General features: G+C 43.3%; 1 protein-coding gene across 1 annotated transcript in view; it reads right to left on the bottom strand.

Annotated features, from left to right (window-relative positions):
• LOC125762959 (protein gurken-like) overlaps positions 1–9,090 on the bottom strand; it is a 153,456-nt gene extending 144,366 nt beyond the window's left edge. Inside the window, exon 1 of the mRNA XM_049425660.1 lies at positions 9,081–9,090. The gene's annotated coding sequence lies outside the window, so the exon portion shown is untranslated. The remainder of the gene's footprint in view (positions 1–9,080) is intronic.
• Between the last annotated feature and the right edge of the window lie 4,331 nt (positions 9,091–13,421).

The following is a 13,421-nucleotide window of genomic DNA, read 5'->3' as shown; positions in this document are numbered from 1 at the left end:
TGCCAGCCGGCCTTACCCTGGGCCTGGTCCGCCGCTCGTGTGGTTTGGTGAAGATTCAATTAAAGGAATGATTAATAATTAACAGCGTCTAATAAGCTGGGGCACATTCTCCAGCGGGCGCTAATGGATCGGACCATATCGATTTATGGCGAGAATTTTGCACCATCACGGTAATGATGGTAATGCTGATGATGAGGTAGTAATGTGATTGCTAATTCGTAACAGTTTCCAATGCTGGCAAGGGATTGTGTCGTAACTGCGTGGCATCATTAGTAGCGTGATAATATTTATGGCCTTCTATTTTTTTGTTGTTAAATTTCTACTCTAGAAAAACTGTAACCACTCTACTCGGGTAAACACAGAATTCTGCAGGACGTTGCGCGAGTTGGTTTAATTTGAGTGAATGCGTTACACAAAATTAATGTCAAATTCATCCCTTTTTTTTGGTGAATGTATATTTTAAGTATTCCCATTAAGGTTTCGTAGAATGATTTGCCGTAACATGTAACCTCCGCTTACGGCAAGCAAACCTCCTCAGAAAACCCGGGTTTTTACTCACCCGTGGCTTACCCGTTGTGCTCTTTGTTCTCTTTTGCGAGCACGGTAGGAACCGTTACCGATGCGTGCAAGCAAGCGTAACCAACATTATGCTAATGCGTTACGAGGATCATCCTCTTGCATACATTTAGGCGCCGGCCAGGTATTGTGATTGTGGGTGGAGACGACGTTTGGGACGTTTGCGGCTATAATCTAAGCCCAGCAAAGCAGATGTTACTCTCTCCCTTTGCTGCCCTTTCCACCTCTTTCCCTGCTGTTTCTTCATCTTCTAAAAAGACTAATAAAAAAAGGTAAAAAAAAACAAAACAGAAAGTGTGTGCCAAATTCAGTGCACCCCGTTACTTCTTGCATTAGAGATCTTTGCCATAGGCTGTTGTCACCATTCTCCTTCCATACGAATACACCAGAATACAGGAGGTAAGGAGAAGCAACACACATTCACATGTAGCACAAATTGCACAGGTTTTTTTTTACCCCTACCTGGCCCCATGCCTCTTTCGTGGATGATGAAGGGCATGACGGGTTCGTGGGAAAAATTGTGTGTTGCGAGTGTCCGCGTACGCTTTAGCAGGTTGCCGTAACGTGGCTCGTGTCTAGTCTGGTGTCTACATTTTCAAACAATATTTGCTGCAGGGTTGTTTCACCAGGGGCCGGTGTGTGGAAGGTGGAAGGTAGTCAAAGGTCGTAGCGTTACGGTTGGAGGTTTAGCAGCTGCGTTTTTCCCGCCAATTGTATCACGTGGTAGCGCACTGCCACGGCTAACCCGCCTGCTGGGTGCGTACCGAAATTATCGTTGAAGGGTATTCGACATCCCAATAAAATAATAATCCCTTATTTTAAGGACGCATGATGGAGAGACCGCTAGCGCGTATATAGACGAAGCGGAAAAGCCACTGCTACCGTGCATATCAGCATCCGTGGGCGATATGGAAGCGCCCACTGCTTCTAGGGACGCGGTTCCGTGCATGATTATTAAAACATTCTTATTATGACAAAACAGCCGGAACTTTTCCCGGGGGTAACTTTTGTTCGTTGCGGGAAACGTGTGTTTGTGTGCGTGTTTTTTTTCTGTCGGTGTGTGCGGGTAAGGTGTCAATGCTTGTTGACGACCCGATGCGTACGCTTACGTGCGATTGTGTTTTTTCCCCGCTTTCCCCGTGTGACTGCGCTGTGACAAGGAGGACGGTTTTATGGCAGGTCGGCCAAAAGTGAATGGCCGACCGTCACAGACAGATCGCCGTGAGGTGTGTGTGTGTTGAACATTGTTCGAAGGAGTAGGAGTGGTAGGAGTGGTAACAACAAAACGATAACAAATTAAATAATTGAGTCACTAATGAACGATAACGAGCAGTTGAGTGCAGGGTACGGTTTAAGTAGCAGCGTACGTGTTTTAAATCGTAGCAAATGTAAGAAGGAATTGGGGGAAAGCTCACCAAAGCGCATACGGAATAATTGTTAGTAAATTGTTACCCTTCACGACATGGAAATACATCGGTATTTCTAGCTAGTTGTAAGAAAATAATGATAATGCGTTAATGTCGCCTAAAAGTATGCAATTTACAGTACAAAATAGGTTAAACGTTACTATTTGAAGTGAAAAATACCATGTTATCACGTTTGTTTAAAGCTAGTGTTTAGTGTAGGAAAATCGTTTTTCTACACCCTTTCATTACAACTCACCCCTCCCCCCCCCCTCTCCTTTCCGTCTCATCACCCAAGAGGTTAAAGCGTAACCTTTTTCAGTAACCCTTTACGAAGAAGTTGGGCAGTAAAATTAGATGAAATCGTTTTTATGCTTCTACTGTTGCAGTTGTTGCGTGTGTTTTGTTTGCATAACGAGTATGGGTTTCCTCCCCCCCCCTCCCTTCCCCTCTCTCCCCCCTCCTCGAAAAAAACCTCAACACGGGTGGAACTAATTGATATAGATGCTGATATAATAATTGTAGAAGTTTTTCCGTCGAATTAATTCACGCAACCCGGTCTGGTGCCTGCTACCTTCAGTCGGTGGCACATTGTTATGAGCAAGGATTTACCTGTACCGGTGAGCACGGTGCGGCACGCGACGGGATTGGAAAATGAACAAATAAGTTAAACAGTCAACCGTTACCCGGGTTCCCCAACACATCACCCGGGCGAGCTGAAAAGCGCCGTGACACATTCGACGGATAATTTATGATTGTTCCATAAATTGCAAATTAATCTTCTCGAACATCAATAAGCCGCGCTCGCATCCGTATTTGTTCGTGCGACCGCGCTCTAAATGCATTCGCCACTGGGTTGTGTGTGTGTGGGTGTGTGTATGCATTTTTGTTTTGTTTTGTTTGTATTTACGCTTGATTTTAGCGGGGGATTTTTGGGGGGAAGTAGATGATTGTGTACGGGACGCCTGTTTGCAGTGCATTCCCGAGGTTATTGCCAGTCGCCTTCCCCCCCACATCGATTCGTTTGGTTGGGGATGGGGGTCATTTTTCCGGGTTGCTAATTCAACCGCGTATGATGCCTTGTCGGTGGTGTATGGAGTCCCGAGGAACAACGAAGTGTGGTTGTTTATTCATTGCTTTTTTTATAGTTTCCCACCACTCTCCCCCCACCCCCCTGATGATTATGCTTCATCGCACTTGCCTGTTCGAAACGTTCGCTTTGAATGGGTATGCAATGTATGTCTGTGTGCATGGATGTCACTGACAGCTTTGACGCTTGCAGAACGATAAAGAGATCATTTTGTAAGCGTGTGTGTTTCTGGAAGTAGTGGTAGTTTGGTCAAGTAGGAAGTGGTTTAACGCAAATGAAGAAGTTATCACAAGTGGTTTAACTGTTTGGAAAGAAATCGTGTACCGAAAGGCTTTTATTCCTTAACATTATTTTAGCGCCTAAATGTATACTTCCGTCAATCAAATTGGTCTAATATCTCAACACGATATCCTTCAAATAAAATTCCTTGCAGGTTATGTGAAACGACTCCATCCGAATAATTACATCAATATTAAAAAAAAGAAAAAAAATCACAAAATAAATGAGAGCCTGGTAAACAGGTATTAAACCCTTTCATTATTTACTTTTATTAATTTATTATTTACTTTTCAAGTGCTGCTAATCCATTCACCTGGTTCATCCTATGAAAGGCTAGTTTATGTTAATATTAAATAAAAAATATTTTTTATAAAACTACCCCTTCCCTCTAATGACAAAGAAAACTTGACTACAGCATAGCGGGAATGACAGGAAAGCACAAGTTTTCACCAATGCGCAACAGTATCCGTCGAGTTTGCTGGTGGCATCCGTGTACGGAAGAGGATAAAGCGAAATGCTTCCTTCCACGCGCGAGGATGGCGAAGGAAAGAAAACGGACGTGCGGGGAGAGGTGTTGTGTATTATTTTAAACAAATTTGATACACATTATTGCACATCGCTCAACTTCGAAGCGATAAATTTGTTTTGCCAGCAAATATAAATACAAGCGGGTTACGGGTTTCGCTTCCAGCTGTCGAACGGTGGTGTTGTTGGGTTTTTCGTTGCCTCTCTTTTTTTTGCTGTTGTTGTGTGTATATGATTTTTCGTAGACCACTTGCACTCGTACGCTTATTGTACGGTGGGAACCGTGGGTGAGGGTGAGGTTGTTGTTTCTGTTCTTTTTTTTGAGGGGCCATTCGGTACTTCTGCTCCCAAACTGACCCCGGCAGTTGTGGCTGCGGGTCAATCCGGATGTCGATATCCGGATGTGACAAGCGAATAACGAGCGCCGGCGTAAAGATTGATAGCCTTTCCTCTCCCACGGGACCGACAAACATTCGGTCGGAAAGGGTGAATACAAAAAAAAAAAACCCGCTGTGTATGGCAAGCATAGGCTTGTATACATGATGTTTTTTTTGTCGTGTGTGTGTGTGTGCTTTGCTTGGAATTTTTGTATTTCTGGTTGTTGTTGTCGTTACTTTACGCTATTCAAAAAGGGAGTGGATGCTCGATGCTTGCTCCTCCTGCAGCACGGTGGAGTTTGAACAATATAAAAGAAATACCCCCTTTTCACCAAGGATTCTTTCGTTCGACATGCAGTGCTTGCGTTATTCTGTTATGATAGTGATGAACCCATGCTTAACTGAATTTATTTATATCATAGAGGCTATGGTTAGTTTTAGATTAGTTGAAAATGAACCCTAAAAAATTTATTTTGCAAAAATCGATGTAAAGTACTTTGAATTGCATACTGTCAGGCGTTTAGCTGTAATTGGGATTATAAAGCCAAATTTGGGGACAAATTTAACATAAATTTAGGATTTATTATAATTTATTATTTTTATTTTATTTTATATAGATATTATTGATGTAAATTACTCTGAATTGCATACTGTTAGGCGTTTAGCTGAATTTGGGCAAATGAAGCCAAATTTAGCGGCATATTTAACAAGAATTCAGGATGTTATTATAATTTATTATTTTTATTCTATATTATATAAATATTATCGATGTAAAGTACTGTGAATTGCATACTGTTAGGCGTTTAGCAGAATTTGGCATAATAAAATCAAATTTAGCGGCTAATTTTACAAAAATTCAAGATTTTAATATACTTTATTATTTTTATTTTATTTTATTAAGATATTATGACTTTAGTAATGCAAAGTTATCAAAAACCTTATCAAAAACAAACGCTACTGAACATCTCACAAGCGGTGTTAGTAGTCCAAATATGTTCTCACATGTCAACTCGTTGCCGCTCTGAACCGTAACCAGTAAATGTCTGTTGTATCTGCGTTATCTTTAAATAGATTTGATTTTTTTCTGTGTGTTTTGTTGCACTCAATGAATTGTGCCCTGCCCTGACTGATTGAGCTTCTGCTCATATGCTGCTGTGTTCGGGGGGGTGTTTCCCTTTACCCAACTTCCATTCCGTATCCAGTAGATTGATCGATGGATGACTAAATCTGTACACTTTTAGTGATCCGCCCGGCTCATCCCGAGCCGGCATAGCGCGTACACACGGTGTGATGCGATCCCACATTTCGATACTACGCAGCCCCGTTCAATGTCAGCAGAAATACAGCATATTTTAAAAATGAACCTCTGCCTACGTTTACGGAGAAAAAAAATAGAAAAAAAGAAAACCCTCGGATACAAATAAAAAAACAAAAAAGGAAACAATACACCCAATAGTCACTTGACTGGGTTGTGGGATGGTGGAAACTACATGTTTATTGGATCACAACATCGTCCATCATGGTCAACATGGTGGAAGTTCCGATCTGTGTGTGTTCTTTTTTTGTAGGTTGGTTTTGTTTCGAGATCCTGTTTTTTGTTGTCTCCTTTTGCGATCCCACTCGAATTGGAATCGATTGGGCGATACTCCATTTTCTGACTGATGGTCCGGAGAACGACTTGTTTCGTGGGGGGCTTTTTTTTCTTGTTTCGTTTATTTGTTTTTTTGGTTTTGTACGTTAGTTCAATGAGTGGTCTTTTAGTAGGAGGAAAATAGGCAGCCATGGTTTGCTGTGTTTTACTGAAAGGTAAGCGTCCGTTCCGTATAATCAACAGACGGAAGAAGAGACCCGAGTGCACCGTGTAGATGACGTCTTTATTGAAATCCTGCTAGGGAAGCGTTCAGTGTGTGTGTGTGTGGAGTGACGTACTTCTGTTTGAAATGAACATTTCAGAAAAGGGAATCATCCTAGTAGAGCCTAGCAGCATGATATCCATCTTGACGGTGACGAATCGTTTGAAGAGCCGACGCCAAATTGTAACCTCCAAAAATCGACCATTTTTGCGGGTAACCGTTTTTGGCACCAAGTGTGAACCAGCAAACGGGTACCTCTGGTTCAGCCTGATGGCTAAAAGCGTTTTACTTCATACTCATTTACAGCAGTTCAAAAACCAATTGATGCCAGTGTTTACGGAAAAATAAGGGCTACTTTCGTTGCACCTGTGTGCACTGGGCGCTTCATAGCACCCTATTCAAACGGGAACGTACCTTGTAGTCCGGTGTTCATGTACGCACCAGTGAAGACGCATCCCGTCGTACCGCTTTATCGAGCGGACCACGATGATGGCGATGTCACACTGTCGTCAATCAAACATACACACTCCCCTGCCGACAGGCAGCGGCGCTCGCTGTTGTGCACACATGTATTGCTTCGGTCAGAGAAATAGTTGCAACTGCAACCGTTTGCCCGAAGGCCTACGGGTATTCGTGGTGGTGGTGTGCACCGTCCATCTCGGAGCAGCAAACTGCACCGAACGCATCCGTGTTGTCATATAGGTGCTTTTATCATTTGCATCCGGGTGTAATTTCTCCCACTGCAGCTCCCTTTTCCCATCAAACGCAATGCTGGAAAATGTGGAACGATCTCGTAAAACAGAGTTGCCTCCCTCCAAAAAAAAAAAAAACATAGGAGTAAAAAGAAGAAAAAACGAGAAAAAACATACACCCCGAACACTCTTGGCAAGTAGCGTTACCCCGGAGGGGGCCGAGTGCGTTCGGTGCGGTTGCATGGAATGGGCTAAATGGTGCACCATCATCGTAAATATAACGCACTGGCTGTGATCCCCCACAAATGGGGTTCGGTAAGCGGGTAACCGTCGCTTTGAGAGCGATTCGACATTTCGGTTTCACTCGAAATGTCTTCATTCCATGGACAGCTATCGGTGTTTAACGATGGTTGCGTCTGTGGAGGATGCTACCCCACACCAAAATCAACCCGAACATGGCCTATAAAAAAAAAACAAAAAAAAAACTATCCGGAAGCTGTGAGTGTGTGGGGAGCAGGGTCCACAAAATAAAATATTGCATTAAAAAAATAAGCTACATGAGCTAACAAACAAAAACAAAAAAACGCTTACACACAAGATACGGTGGCAAAACTGTCAAATTGACAGACTTTTAACGTTTCACACACACACATACACACACACACGCTATATTTGCGATAGTGAAATCCCAGTTGACAAAGCTGTTTAAATAGTGCAAATAACTACGTAACATTGATATTGTGATGGGCAGTTTGCATACTTTTAGGCGTATTATTTTTCCTTTTAAGAGATTTGATTACAAATTGAGAGGTATATTAAAAGGAATGCAATTTAATAGAAAAAATGTATTTTTTAAGGGTTGTATGTCTCATAATACTATTTTGATGGGAAGATTGCATACTTTTAGGCGTATTATTTTTCCTTTGGAGTGATTTGAATGCAAATTAAGAGGTATATTAAAAGGAATGCAATGTAACAGAAAAAAATGTAATTTTTAAGGGTTGTATATCTCACATTGCTATTGTGATGGGAAGATTGCATACTTTTGGGCGTATTATTTTTCCTTTTAAGAGATTTTGTTGCAAATTAAGAGCTATATTAAACCTTTTAATAGAATAGAGCAATTTCATAGTAAAAATGTATTTTTAAGGGTTGTATATTTATCAGTACACTACGCAATGCTTCGTGATGAGTGATGTTAGCTGGGTTTTTGGGAGAATCAGACGATCAGTACGGTGACGATACGATGCGTTCTGCATCGCGACTCAACACATCTCCTAGGTTTCGTTGCAGCAAAGAGTATGCAGCAGCTTTCTAGTCGCTATTCGAATGAGCATTGAAGAGAGAGAGAGAGAAAAAAAGCAACAAAAAGAGCTCTAGTGGGTGCTCCAGTCAGAGCAGGACCGCCAAGAAGCGTGGGGAGATGCACTGACGTTGCACTGGTACGTGTGCATGCCTAAGTATGTGGATAGGGATCATAATATTGTACGTGCTTGTACCTGGGCAAAATTTTGGAATATGTGTAGTCACCACCCTGTACCCGCCGCGTTTCTGCTTCTGGATGTGTTTCATTTGTAGCATTTCTTGCACGTATCGTTCCGGCCGGGCGGCCGGCCGGGATGAGAGCGGGGGGGTTGCCTTGCACTCCACTTTCCACCACCCCCGGTTTCAAAAACAAACTCGGGCGCCCCAATCGCTTGCGCAAAGTGCAAATTGAAAGCGTAAAAACATGCATCCCGCCGCGATACGATCCCGATGTCCGGTGTGCGCTTTGCCTAGCCGCACGCTAGGCATAGAGGTGCGCATTATTTGCATTCCAGACATAGCTCATGCAATATATAATCCCCCCAAACACCAGCGAACCACCAAGTTTTCGCCAGCATCGCCTGTACGCAGCGAAGGGTTTGGCGATTCGATTCGAAAGGTCAGGTTTTTCACGAAGGATAAAGCAGTTAAAACTAGCATAAAGCGAAACCTTACAGTTCAACGATCGAACTAAATTCATCGCATACGCACTTAATGCCGTATTTCAGCCGACCGTCTGCCATTCTTGCCCCAAAAAAAAATACCCCCTTGCTTAGCATCACAGCATCCGCAAAAGTCATATCACCCCCAACGACACAAACTCATCTCCATTGCAACAAACCCAGTTCGTTCAACCTCCCGCTAGCAAGCATCGCATTAGAACATTGCTCCAATCGATTCTTGCCGATCGAATTCGAAGTACGCACAAGAAAATGATTGTTTGCGTTGAGTTCGTGCTAGCCATCATCGATGGAGGGGACCACGCAGGGGGAGTAAGAGCGGGTATGTGTAGTTCAAATCGTTGAATGGATCGGATAGAAGCGAGTATTCGGTGGAGGAGTGTGTTTGTTGGTATGGAGAAGGGAGGGGGATGAGTGAAAAGAGGGAACGGTTTCGGTGAGTGGTGGAAAAAGTCAGCCTGGTGTTGGTGTGCCTGGGTAAAACAGCATCCGTTTCATTGACCATTTGTCAATTTCGCTCCTGATAAACTCTAATTTGCTACATTAAATGAAAATTGACGCGTCATTTTGATTAGTCCCTCGGGCGTTAATAATTTATTTACCGTTTCGACCGGTAGCTAGATGCTTCGGTTTGGGGCCGGTTTTTTGAGTGGTTTTTGGGGGCTTCGGGAACAAAACGGGGTAACAGGGAACAAAATAGGGGGAAATATACACACGGACACATAAGGGTGAGAAAATGTGGCATGTGGGTGGGTGTCCGATTGTTCGTTTCGCCATGTTTTTTGGAATTTAATCTGTACTGACCACCGGCAGTGCACGTAAACGAGCCCTTTGATAGTTGAGTAAAGTCGTGTTAGGGTGACGGAACAGGCTTAGGAATAAAATTATTAAGAAGCGTTTGTTTTGTTATGCAAATTGCATAATTTTAGGTGCTTTTAACATTTGCAACGATTTGCTTGTTTTGTAGATAAGTTTGACATTTTTTCTACTCATTCATTTTAAAGTCATTTTATAAAGTTTTTTAATTTTTGCTAAATGTAATTTGATGTGTGCAAATAAACTTAAGAGAATGCTTCACCCTGTAAAACGGTTCGGTACGATTTTGACACTTGTCGTTTTGTACTACGCAAAACGGAACGAGTAGTTTGTCGCATTGCCTACATTTAGGGGCCTACAGGGTGATGGAAATGCGTGCGAGAATAGCATCCTGTTTACCTGTTTTGTTTTCCGTCCGTGTTTAGGTCAGAATGAAGAAGAAAATAAAATAATAGAGCTAGGAAGAAGACGAGAAAAAAACATATGAGTAAAGTACTTAACATTTAAGGGTAGGAATGGGTTAGGGAAAATTAGGCTACAAATTAGCAACAAATTACGCATCGATCGTATTGCAAAATGGGAGGGGGGGGGGGGGGGGGGGCGAAAGTAAGGTGGAAAAGGTTATCCGGTTTTGCAAAGACAAGCATTCGCCCAATACGCCACCAAAAACATACATGTATATTCAAAAACAATCAATTGCAAGGGGAAAAGCGGTTGTTGTGGGGCAGTGGGGGGAATGTTATTCGAAATTAGGGTTAAAATACAGCCAGCGGGTTTGATAGAATTGAGCGGCAAACACGCTACAACTAGTATCTGGTGCGTTCAATCGAACACTGGCAGCCAGAAACTACAAGCTACAAGCATGATCTCAAAATCGACGTGCCACCCACAGAACGGTGCTACTAAAACGCAACGCACAGACATTTGTACGATAAGGCCTGGTTTTTGATGTCTGACGTGTGCTACGCACATTTTCCGATCATGTGTCGTGGGGTGTGTGGGGTGGGGGGGGGGGGGGGGGGGGAGGTTTGTTTTGTACCGCTTTGCTGCTCTGGCTGGGAGAGTGGAAAAGAAAACAACTACTATCCATCTTATCCTTAGCAGTCTTCTGCTAGTAGTAGCGTTCTGTTTGACATATCTCCATACCCTTCCACACAGACACACACACCCACATAGATACATGAGGAGGAAGTCAAGTTTGTCCTTGCCCTTAAGCGATAAGCTGAACCTCTTCGGTTCACCCACAAAAAGCTTCACGCGTCCTGGAGATCGGTTTACCCACACTCAATCAAGGCTAATTTGGGAAAGTGTTGGGCCACCCCTGCACCACGTTACGGGTGGCGCGTGCTGCTAGTCGTTCGGAAATATCGCCGGCACGAAACTGGGGGAAACTGGGATGGGGTGAGAGGGATTGTAGAGTTTATAATTACATTATAAGCAATGTACAGCAAATGGTAAGCGATTAAATGCCATCATGTCGACAGAACGAGATTGGAGAACCGCCCGGCAACCCCGTAACACGGGTTTTGTACAAACATTTCCGTAGAGGAGTCGAGGTGAAGGATGTCACAAGAAAACGACCAGACGGAAAACTGGAAAACCCGGAAAGGACGCCAATTATTATCAGCATCCTGTGCTAGTGACAAAAGTCACTGATAGTATCAAATTAGAATTATGTACACTCTACAGCGGTAGACGGGAGAAATAGAGAGAAATAGGGGGAGATTTGGGGTATGTGGCCTTATATCGGCTGGCATAGTGTCGGTAGGCCATGAAACAAGCTGTCTCCAGTTCACCACACGTGCCACAGTATCTTCGATGACTGCCAGTAGGTGTGCGGATGCGAATGCGAACGCAAAACAACACAACATGAGCTGGTAATGTTCGGTGGTTTGTCACGTTAGAGCCTAAAACCAGCTTTTACAGGTAAAACGTTCAGCCGTCTGACACTCGAGGGGGGGCCTCGTGTCTATTGAGGCTGAAGCGTAAGATAAGTGAGGCGTAGCCGGAAGGGCCCCAAAAACCTTAGCAGCGAAATGTGTACACAATGTTTGGCTTAAAAGGGCAAACTGGCAAGCGAACCATTAGAAACAGGTGACGATATTTGCGAAAACAAAAACCGGCAAGTTGTAGCTGTAGTACGTTCTAAAGTGACTACGCAATTTACGTACGATGACGGAGGCACGGAGATGGGATGCGAATGCCTGCTAACGCGAAGAAAAGATAGACTGAAGACTGAAGCGAACCTTAATGAAGGTTAGCGTGGAATTACAGACTAATTAGCGACCCGGCTGCGTTACCACATAATCTGACGTTGGTGTTTGCCGAGGTGGAAGAGACGGCTAACCGGTCACCGGTTTTGCACGCTAGTAGCAAAAAAACCCAGGCGAAAGGATTTTGGCCTCGCAAAGGTTTGTAACAAGCTGTTAATAAGGTTTTGTTTTGTAAATTGCATAACGTTAGGCGCATATTAAGGAAAATAAAATATTTTGCATACTTTTAGGGGTTTATCTGTTTTTTTGTGTGAAGACTGTGTTAACGAGCATAAATAGCATAAAAATAAAAATATATTTTAAATTCCCACCTTCGTTCGTCACTGTAACTGGGTGGTGCGATTGAGCAAACAAGGGTTGCATCCAACAAGTACAACCATTCGATGCGACCGGCCTCCTTAGACGTTCACCACCGATTAACGTGAATGTTACACGAAGGTTCAATTGTGCCACACCTTGAACAGGCCGGGCCCGGCAACGGTCAACTTAAAGCGCTGCTTCTTTAAGCTGCCCGAAATGGATTGCACCAAACAGTGTGTAAGCACGTTGAAGAATGAATTCCTGTTCGCACGGCTTTTGCACTTGAAGGTCACCCAGATACTTCGCCAAACGGGGTGCAGCACTCCGGATCGAACTCGCTGCAAAAAAAAAATAGGATTGGCCCAGGATTTGGATCGCAAACCGTGCCTGAAGTGGCCATTTTCTGGCCAGCTGAGTCCAGCACATGGAGCACCATCCGACCATCCGAGTGGAGTTGCATTTTCTCAATTTTCCAGTTTCTCGTTTGTTTTGCCGTTTTTGAAAATCAGTCAGGCACTTCGTGGCGAGCGAACCGATCCGAACCGATCCGCTGCAGCCGCTATCGACAGCACGGAATCAGGCCCGGTTTGAGGAATGCGCTACTTGTCGGTATTTGTTTTTCAACAGGATACACGCTTCACGAAATTCGTTGCATTCGCCCGGTTCGTTACACGTCGGGAGTCGGGTGAGTGCTGGCAAACTGGAAGCTTAGAATTGTGGTGTGGGAAGTGCTAGTGTACGCTCACATTAAAAGCCGGTTCAGGAAATTCTTCCGTACATTCTAGGCGAACAAAGTTCGTGGAGGTAGGGGATGGTTTTCCTGAAACTGTGGATCTTATCACGTTTGTAACTAGTCTTTTTTTATTATTCTGTTATTTGGAGACGGTTCGTTAGGTGGTGCAAGAAACTATTTTTAAAGGCCCTCTTCCCCCTGTCATCATTGTATGGTAGGATTTGGCAGATAAATTTCACTGCGCCGAAAGGTATGCAATGTATGATTAAATTGTCTAGTATTGTAAAGCATCGAGACGTATTGAAAGTTTTGTATGTTTAAGACAATTCTCTTAACAGGAATGTAATTTAATAAAAAAAAGTGCAAATCTGAGTAATGTTGAGGTAAAATAAGTCGAAAAAATCGAAAAAGAAGAATAATTTTATGTATCGTTTTTTTCATTTTCTCTATCATCAAACTGCTCAAGGCAAAATGTTTAGTAGTTTTGTAGAGCTTCTCAAAAATAAAAACCGACTATCG

This window comes from Anopheles funestus, chromosome X (assembly GCF_943734845.2).
Source record: "Anopheles funestus chromosome X, idAnoFuneDA-416_04, whole genome shotgun sequence".
In the NCBI taxonomy this organism is placed as follows: Eukaryota; Metazoa; Arthropoda; class Insecta; order Diptera; family Culicidae; genus Anopheles; species Anopheles funestus.
The sequence above is the reverse complement of the archived record's forward strand: the minus strand, read 5'-3'. Positions and strand labels throughout refer to the sequence as shown.